The sequence below is a fragment of the Anomaloglossus baeobatrachus genome, unplaced genomic scaffold (assembly GCF_048569485.1).
Source record: "Anomaloglossus baeobatrachus isolate aAnoBae1 unplaced genomic scaffold, aAnoBae1.hap1 Scaffold_991, whole genome shotgun sequence".
Taxonomy (NCBI): domain Eukaryota; kingdom Metazoa; phylum Chordata; class Amphibia; order Anura; family Aromobatidae; genus Anomaloglossus; species Anomaloglossus baeobatrachus.
In genome coordinates, this window is record NW_027445395.1 from 21947 (window position 1) to 31133 (window position 9187).

Sequence of the window (9187 nt, forward strand, 5' to 3'; positions counted from 1 at the left end):
ATTCTGGTTATCGCTTCTCGGCCTTTTGGCTAAGATCAAGTGTAGTATCTGTTCTTATCAGTTTAATATCTGATACGTCCCCTATCTGGGGACCATATATTAAATGGATTTTTAGAACAGGGAGATGGAAAAAGAGCTTGCTCTGTCCACTCCACGCATTGACCTGGTATTGCAGTACCTCCAGGAACGGTGCACCCCTTCTTAACCCAGTTTCCAAAAGCAGAACTCAATTCACCTGATTCATATTAGCCCGATTTAATGAATTGGAAGAAAGCATACGTCTTCATATGCACCTCAATTTGGCCCATTCACTTTTCACACTTCCTCCTTTTGTTTTTTATCTTTCACACTTTTGACTTTCTTTATTCATCCAAATAGCAAACTCATCACCACTCAACCTGACCAACTCGGCTATGTCCCCGTGCTGCAGTTCTCTGTCTTATCTAGATCATTTGCAATTGAATGGAATAGATCCCTTTTGGACAAAGTGGATTCACCTGCTGCTGCAGTGACCACAGGTGTGATAACATCTAGAATTGGCATCTGGTGCGATCTCTCCGCTTCCACTCCAAAGAAAGTTACCTGTTTATTCCTATCATGCATTGGTTTTTGGGGTTTTCTTTGAGTAATGATGATCTCTTTAGTAGTCTGTTGGCGCCCTCTCCTGGAGGAATAGTTTGCTTGCTCTTGGACATTCTAAAAGAGAGGTCATGATAGACATTGAGCTTCTGAGCTCAATTGGGGACAGTCATGGGTGATGAATGTTTGCAACCTACTGCGAAGCCTCATACCGCAATATAAGGAACGTCAAATACTAAGAAAGGGCGGCCTATGAAAGAATTACTACTTTCAATAAGTACACTTAAACGGCTAATTGGGAATAGAAAAACTGTAAAAAGCCCTCTGAGAAAGCCCCCCTCTAACCTTTGATAGTAAGCTTTTCTGTAGTCTGCCTGTTGATGTATTTTCCGTTTGAACTGTGCACAACATGAAGAGACGGAACACTGGCGGCTTGTCACAATGCCCCCCGATGACATCACAATAGCGCTGCTGCCTAGAAAACAAGCTGCGCAGAAGAAGTTGTTCTTTGGGTGGGAGGGTGGGCTAGTGGAAGGAGGGGGCAATCTCTTTTTTTCCCGGGTGGTAGGGGGATGACAGGAGAAGGGAAGCGGGTGGTGAGAAAGGTACAGAGGGCAGGGTTTGGGGGCTGGGAAGGAAAGGGAAAAGATTAGGGTTTGGGGATGATGAAAGGGCTTTCTACGGGTAAGGATGGCAAAGGGTGGCAGTGACGGAAAGTCAGGCAACCTGTCCTGTCCGTCTTTTTGTATCGTGAATTGGAAAGACTGCAAGGGGGAGGGGAGTTGCTTGCGCCCTAAAGGAGGAGTTATTCAGATTCATTGCAGTGGGCGGCGGCTGCAAAACGCACCATTCTTCTTGTTTTGGCTCTGCAAAGCAGCCTTTTCAAGGGTTGGCTTGGGTGACAAAATGTCTTGTGTAGGCGTGGGTTTGTCTCCCTCTCGCTCTCTCTCCCTAAGATGTGTCCGGCATAGGCCAGGGTGCCACTCGAGGCCCAAACCAATTCTGGTTATCGCTTCTCGGCCTTTTGGCTAAGATCAAGTGTAGTATCTGTTCTTATCAGTTTAATATCTGATACGTCCCCTATCTGGGGACCATATATTAAATGGATTTTTAGAACAGGGAGATGGAAAAAGAGCTTGCTCTGTCCACTCCACGCATTGACCTGGTATTGCAGTACCTCCAGGAACGGTGCACCCCTTCTTAACCCAGTTTCCAAAAGCAGAACTCAATTCACCTGATTCATATTAGCCCGATTTAATGAATTGGAAGAAAGCATACGTCTTCATATGCACCTCAATTTGGCCCATTCACTTTTCACACTTCCTCCTTTTGTTTTTTATCTTTCACACTTTTGACTTTCTTTATTCATCCAAATAGCAAACTCATCACCACTCAACCTGACCAACTCGGCTATGTCCCCGTGCTGCAGTTCTCTGTCTTATCTAGATCATTTGCAATTGAATGGAATAGATCCCTTTTGGACAAAGTGGATTCACCTGCTGCTGCAGTGACCACAGGTGTGATAACATCTAGAATTGGCATCTGGTGCGATCTCTCCGCTTCCACTCCAAAGAAAGTTACCTGTTTATTCCTATCATGCATTGGTTTTTGGGGTTTTCTTTGAGTAATGATGATCTCTTTAGTAGTCTGTTGGCGCCCTCTCCTGGAGGAATAGTTTGCTTGCTCTTGGACATTCTAAAAGAGAGGTCATGATAGACATTGAGCTTCTGAGCTCAATTGGGGACAGTCATGGGTGATGAATGTTTGCAACCTACTGCGAAGCCTCATACCGCAATATAAGGAACGTCAAATACTAAGAAAGGGCGGCCTATGAAAGAATTACTACTTTCAATAAGTACACTTAAACGGCTAATTGGGAATAGAAAAACTGTAAAAAGCCCTCTGAGAAAGCCCCCCTCTAACCTTTGATAGTAAGCTTTTCTGTAGTCTGCCTGTTGATGTATTTTCCGTTTGAACTGTGCACAACATGAAGAGACGGAACACTGGCGGCTTGTCACAATGCCCCCCGATGACATCACAATAGCGCTGCTGCCTAGAAAACAAGCTGCGCAGAAGAAGTTGTTCTTTGGGTGGGAGGGTGGGCTAGTGGAAGGAGGGGGCAATCTCTTTTTTTCCCGGGTGGTAGGGGGATGACAGGAGAAGGGAAGCGGGTGGTGAGAAAGGTACAGAGGGCAGGGTTTGGGGGCTGGGAAGGAAAGGGAAAAGATTAGGGTTTGGGGATGATGAAAGGGCTTTCTACGGGTAAGGATGGCAAAGGGTGGCAGTGACGGAAAGTCAGGCAACCTGTCCTGTCCGTCTTTTTGTATCGTGAATTGGAAAGACTGCAAGGGGGAGGGGAGTTGCTTGCGCCCTAAAGGAGGAGTTATTCAGATTCATTGCAGTGGGCGGCGGCTGCAAAACGCACCATTCTTCTTGTTTTGGCTCTGCAAAGCAGCCTTTTCAAGGGTTGGCTTGGGTGACAAAATGTCTTGTGTAGGCGTGGGTTTGTCTCCCTCTCGCTCTCTCTCCCTAAGATGTGTCCGGCATAGGCCAGGGTGCCACTCGAGGCCCAAACCAATTCTGGTTATCGCTTCTCGGCCTTTTGGCTAAGATCAAGTGTAGTATCTGTTCTTATCAGTTTAATATCTGATACGTCCCCTATCTGGGGACCATATATTAAATGGATTTTTAGAACAGGGAGATGGAAAAAGAGCTTGCTCTGTCCACTCCACGCATTGACCTGGTATTGCAGTACCTCCAGGAACGGTGCACCCCTTCTTAACCCAGTTTCCAAAAGCAGAACTCAATTCACCTGATTCATATTAGCCCGATTTAATGAATTGGAAGAAAGCATACGTCTTCATATGCACCTCAATTTGGCCCATTCACTTTTCACACTTCCTCCTTTTGTTTTTTATCTTTCACACTTTTGACTTTCTTTATTCATCCAAATAGCAAACTCATCACCACTCAACCTGACCAACTCGGCTATGTCCCCGTGCTGCAGTTCTCTGTCTTATCTAGATCATTTGCAATTGAATGGAATAGATCCCTTTTGGACAAAGTGGATTCACCTGCTGCTGCAGTGACCACAGGTGTGATAACATCTAGAATTGGCATCTGGTGCGATCTCTCCGCTTCCACTCCAAAGAAAGTTACCTGTTTATTCCTATCATGCATTGGTTTTTGGGGTTTTCTTTGAGTAATGATGATCTCTTTAGTAGTCTGTTGGCGCCCTCTCCTGGAGGAATAGTTTGCTTGCTCTTGGACATTCTAAAAGAGAGGTCATGATAGACATTGAGCTTCTGAGCTCAATTGGGGACAGTCATGGGTGATGAATGTTTGCAACCTACTGCGAAGCCTCATACCGCAATATAAGGAACGTCAAATACTAAGAAAGGGCGGCCTATGAAAGAATTACTACTTTCAATAAGTACACTTAAACGGCTAATTGGGAATAGAAAAACTGTAAAAAGCCCTCTGAGAAAGCCCCCCTCTAACCTTTGATAGTAAGCTTTTCTGTAGTCTGCCTGTTGATGTATTTTCCGTTTGAACTGTGCACAACATGAAGAGACGGAACACTGGCGGCTTGTCACAATGCCCCCCGATGACATCACAATAGCGCTGCTGCCTAGAAAACAAGCTGCGCAGAAGAAGTTGTTCTTTGGGTGGGAGGGTGGGCTAGTGGAAGGAGGGGGCAATCTCTTTTTTTCCCGGGTGGTAGGGGGATGACAGGAGAAGGGAAGCGGGTGGTGAGAAAGGTACAGAGGGCAGGGTTTGGGGGCTGGGAAGGAAAGGGAAAAGATTAGGGTTTGGGGATGATGAAAGGGCTTTCTACGGGTAAGGATGGCAAAGGGTGGCAGTGACGGAAAGTCAGGCAACCTGTCCTGTCCGTCTTTTTGTATCGTGAATTGGAAAGACTGCAAGGGGGAGGGGAGTTGCTTGCGCCCTAAAGGAGGAGTTATTCAGATTCATTGCAGTGGGCGGCGGCTGCAAAACGCACCATTCTTCTTGTTTTGGCTCTGCAAAGCAGCCTTTTCAAGGGTTGGCTTGGGTGACAAAATGTCTTGTGTAGGCGTGGGTTTGTCTCCCTCTCGCTCTCTCTCCCTAAGATGTGTCCGGCATAGGCCAGGGTGCCACTCGAGGCCCAAACCAATTCTGGTTATCGCTTCTCGGCCTTTTGGCTAAGATCAAGTGTAGTATCTGTTCTTATCAGTTTAATATCTGATACGTCCCCTATCTGGGGACCATATATTAAATGGATTTTTAGAACAGGGAGATGGAAAAAGAGCTTGCTCTGTCCACTCCACGCATTGACCTGGTATTGCAGTACCTCCAGGAACGGTGCACCCCTTCTTAACCCAGTTTCCAAAAGCAGAACTCAATTCACCTGATTCATATTAGCCCGATTTAATGAATTGGAAGAAAGCATACGTCTTCATATGCACCTCAATTTGGCCCATTCACTTTTCACACTTCCTCCTTTTGTTTTTTATCTTTCACACTTTTGACTTTCTTTATTCATCCAAATAGCAAACTCATCACCACTCAACCTGACCAACTCGGCTATGTCCCCGTGCTGCAGTTCTCTGTCTTATCTAGATCATTTGCAATTGAATGGAATAGATCCCTTTTGGACAAAGTGGATTCACCTGCTGCTGCAGTGACCACAGGTGTGATAACATCTAGAATTGGCATCTGGTGCGATCTCTCCGCTTCCACTCCAAAGAAAGTTACCTGTTTATTCCTATCATGCATTGGTTTTTGGGGTTTTCTTTGAGTAATGATGATCTCTTTAGTAGTCTGTTGGCGCCCTCTCCTGGAGGAATAGTTTGCTTGCTCTTGGACATTCTAAAAGAGAGGTCATGATAGACATTGAGCTTCTGAGCTCAATTGGGGACAGTCATGGGTGATGAATGTTTGCAACCTACTGCGAAGCCTCATACCGCAATATAAGGAACGTCAAATACTAAGAAAGGGCGGCCTATGAAAGAATTACTACTTTCAATAAGTACACTTAAACGGCTAATTGGGAATAGAAAAACTGTAAAAAGCCCTCTGAGAAAGCCCCCCTCTAACCTTTGATAGTAAGCTTTTCTGTAGTCTGCCTGTTGATGTATTTTCCGTTTGAACTGTGCACAACATGAAGAGACGGAACACTGGCGGCTTGTCACAATGCCCCCCGATGACATCACAATAGCGCTGCTGCCTAGAAAACAAGCTGCGCAGAAGAAGTTGTTCTTTGGGTGGGAGGGTGGGCTAGTGGAAGGAGGGGGCAATCTCTTTTTTTCCCGGGTGGTAGGGGGATGACAGGAGAAGGGAAGCGGGTGGTGAGAAAGGTACAGAGGGCAGGGTTTGGGGGCTGGGAAGGAAAGGGAAAAGATTAGGGTTTGGGGATGATGAAAGGGCTTTCTACGGGTAAGGATGGCAAAGGGTGGCAGTGACGGAAAGTCAGGCAACCTGTCCTGTCCGTCTTTTTGTATCGTGAATTGGAAAGACTGCAAGGGGGAGGGGAGTTGCTTGCGCCCTAAAGGAGGAGTTATTCAGATTCATTGCAGTGGGCGGCGGCTGCAAAACGCACCATTCTTCTTGTTTTGGCTCTGCAAAGCAGCCTTTTCAAGGGTTGGCTTGGGTGACAAAATGTCTTGTGTAGGCGTGGGTTTGTCTCCCTCTCGCTCTCTCTCCCTAAGATGTGTCCGGCATAGGCCAGGGTGCCACTCGAGGCCCAAACCAATTCTGGTTATCGCTTCTCGGCCTTTTGGCTAAGATCAAGTGTAGTATCTGTTCTTATCAGTTTAATATCTGATACGTCCCCTATCTGGGGACCATATATTAAATGGATTTTTAGAACAGGGAGATGGAAAAAGAGCTTGCTCTGTCCACTCCACGCATTGACCTGGTATTGCAGTACCTCCAGGAACGGTGCACCCCTTCTTAACCCAGTTTCCAAAAGCAGAACTCAATTCACCTGATTCATATTAGCCCGATTTAATGAATTGGAAGAAAGCATACGTCTTCATATGCACCTCAATTTGGCCCATTCACTTTTCACACTTCCTCCTTTTGTTTTTTATCTTTCACACTTTTGACTTTCTTTATTCATCCAAATAGCAAACTCATCACCACTCAACCTGACCAACTCGGCTATGTCCCCGTGCTGCAGTTCTCTGTCTTATCTAGATCATTTGCAATTGAATGGAATAGATCCCTTTTGGACAAAGTGGATTCACCTGCTGCTGCAGTGACCACAGGTGTGATAACATCTAGAATTGGCATCTGGTGCGATCTCTCCGCTTCCACTCCAAAGAAAGTTACCTGTTTATTCCTATCATGCATTGGTTTTTGGGGTTTTCTTTGAGTAATGATGATCTCTTTAGTAGTCTGTTGGCGCCCTCTCCTGGAGGAATAGTTTGCTTGCTCTTGGACATTCTAAAAGAGAGGTCATGATAGACATTGAGCTTCTGAGCTCAATTGGGGACAGTCATGGGTGATGAATGTTTGCAACCTACTGCGAAGCCTCATACCGCAATATAAGGAACGTCAAATACTAAGAAAGGGCGGCCTATGAAAGAATTACTACTTTCAATAAGTACACTTAAACGGCTAATTGGGAATAGAAAAACTGTAAAAAGCCCTCTGAGAAAGCCCCCCTCTAACCTTTGATAGTAAGCTTTTCTGTAGTCTGCCTGTTGATGTATTTTCCGTTTGAACTGTGCACAACATGAAGAGACGGAACACTGGCGGCTTGTCACAATGCCCCCCGATGACATCACAATAGCGCTGCTGCCTAGAAAACAAGCTGCGCAGAAGAAGTTGTTCTTTGGGTGGGAGGGTGGGCTAGTGGAAGGAGGGGGCAATCTCTTTTTTTCCCGGGTGGTAGGGGGATGACAGGAGAAGGGAAGCGGGTGGTGAGAAAGGTACAGAGGGCAGGGTTTGGGGGCTGGGAAGGAAAGGGAAAAGATTAGGGTTTGGGGATGATGAAAGGGCTTTCTACGGGTAAGGATGGCAAAGGGTGGCAGTGACGGAAAGTCAGGCAACCTGTCCTGTCCGTCTTTTTGTATCGTGAATTGGAAAGACTGCAAGGGGGAGGGGAGTTGCTTGCGCCCTAAAGGAGGAGTTATTCAGATTCATTGCAGTGGGCGGCGGCTGCAAAACGCACCATTCTTCTTGTTTTGGCTCTGCAAAGCAGCCTTTTCAAGGGTTGGCTTGGGTGACAAAATGTCTTGTGTAGGCGTGGGTTTGTCTCCCTCTCGCTCTCTCTCCCTAAGATGTGTCCGGCATAGGCCAGGGTGCCACTCGAGGCCCAAACCAATTCTGGTTATCGCTTCTCGGCCTTTTGGCTAAGATCAAGTGTAGTATCTGTTCTTATCAGTTTAATATCTGATACGTCCCCTATCTGGGGACCATATATTAAATGGATTTTTAGAACAGGGAGATGGAAAAAGAGCTTGCTCTGTCCACTCCACGCATTGACCTGGTATTGCAGTACCTCCAGGAACGGTGCACCCCTTCTTAACCCAGTTTCCAAAAGCAGAACTCAATTCACCTGATTCATATTAGCCCGATTTAATGAATTGGAAGAAAGCATACGTCTTCATATGCACCTCAATTTGGCCCATTCACTTTTCACACTTCCTCCTTTTGTTTTTTATCTTTCACACTTTTGACTTTCTTTATTCATCCAAATAGCAAACTCATCACCACTCAACCTGACCAACTCGGCTATGTCCCCGTGCTGCAGTTCTCTGTCTTATCTAGATCATTTGCAATTGAATGGAATAGATCCCTTTTGGACAAAGTGGATTCACCTGCTGCTGCAGTGACCACAGGTGTGATAACATCTAGAATTGGCATCTGGTGCGATCTCTCCGCTTCCACTCCAAAGAAAGTTACCTGTTTATTCCTATCATGCATTGGTTTTTGGGGTTTTCTTTGAGTAATGATGATCTCTTTAGTAGTCTGTTGGCGCCCTCTCCTGGAGGAATAGTTTGCTTGCTCTTGGACATTCTAAAAGAGAGGTCATGATAGACATTGAGCTTCTGAGCTCAATTGGGGACAGTCATGGGTGATGAATGTTTGCAACCTACTGCGAAGCCTCATACCGCAATATAAGGAACGTCAAATACTAAGAAAGGGCGGCCTATGAAAGAATTACTACTTTCAATAAGTACACTTAAACGGCTAATTGGGAATAGAAAAACTGTAAAAAGCCCTCTGAGAAAGCCCCCCTCTAACCTTTGATAGTAAGCTTTTCTGTAGTCTGCCTGTTGATGTATTTTCCGTTTGAACTGTGCACAACATGAAGAGACGGAACACTGGCGGCTTGTCACAATGCCCCCCGATGACATCACAATAGCGCTGCTGCCTAGAAAACAAGCTGCGCAGAAGAAGTTGTTCTTTGGGTGGGAGGGTGGGCTAGTGGAAGGAGGGGGCAATCTCTTTTTTTCCCGGGTGGTAGGGGGATGACAGGAGAAGGGAAGCGGGTGGTGAGAAAGGTACAGAGGGCAGGGTTTGGGGGCTGGGAAGGAAAGGGAAAAGATTAGGGTTTGGGGATGATGAAAGGGCTTTCTACGGGTAAGGATGGCAAAGGGTGGCAGTGACGGAAAGT

General features: G+C 46.1%; 6 non-coding genes across 6 annotated transcripts; all 6 read left to right on the forward strand.

The window, feature by feature from the left end:
• The first annotated feature begins 9 nt into the window (after positions 1 to 9).
• Positions 10 to 200, forward strand: LOC142289634 (U2 spliceosomal RNA). Its single transcript, XR_012750091.1, has one exon. It is a non-coding gene; the product is annotated as a U2 spliceosomal RNA (small nuclear RNA).
• Positions 201 to 1587: 1387 nt separating this feature from the next.
• On the forward strand, positions 1588 to 1778 carry LOC142289635 (U2 spliceosomal RNA). The gene has a single exon (XR_012750092.1). It is a non-coding gene; the product is annotated as a U2 spliceosomal RNA (small nuclear RNA).
• A 1387-nt stretch (positions 1779 to 3165) lies between these two features.
• On the forward strand, positions 3166 to 3356 carry LOC142289636 (U2 spliceosomal RNA). Its single transcript, XR_012750093.1, has one exon. It is a non-coding gene; the product is annotated as a U2 spliceosomal RNA (small nuclear RNA).
• Positions 3357 to 4743: 1387 nt separating this feature from the next.
• Positions 4744 to 4934, forward strand: LOC142289637 (U2 spliceosomal RNA). Its single transcript, XR_012750094.1, has one exon. It is a non-coding gene; the product is annotated as a U2 spliceosomal RNA (small nuclear RNA).
• A 1387-nt stretch (positions 4935 to 6321) lies between these two features.
• On the forward strand, positions 6322 to 6512 carry LOC142289639 (U2 spliceosomal RNA). Its single transcript, XR_012750096.1, has one exon. It is a non-coding gene; the product is annotated as a U2 spliceosomal RNA (small nuclear RNA).
• Positions 6513 to 7899: 1387 nt separating this feature from the next.
• On the forward strand, positions 7900 to 8090 carry LOC142289640 (U2 spliceosomal RNA). Its single transcript, XR_012750097.1, has one exon. It is a non-coding gene; the product is annotated as a U2 spliceosomal RNA (small nuclear RNA).
• Positions 8091 to 9187: the final 1097 nt, after the last annotated feature.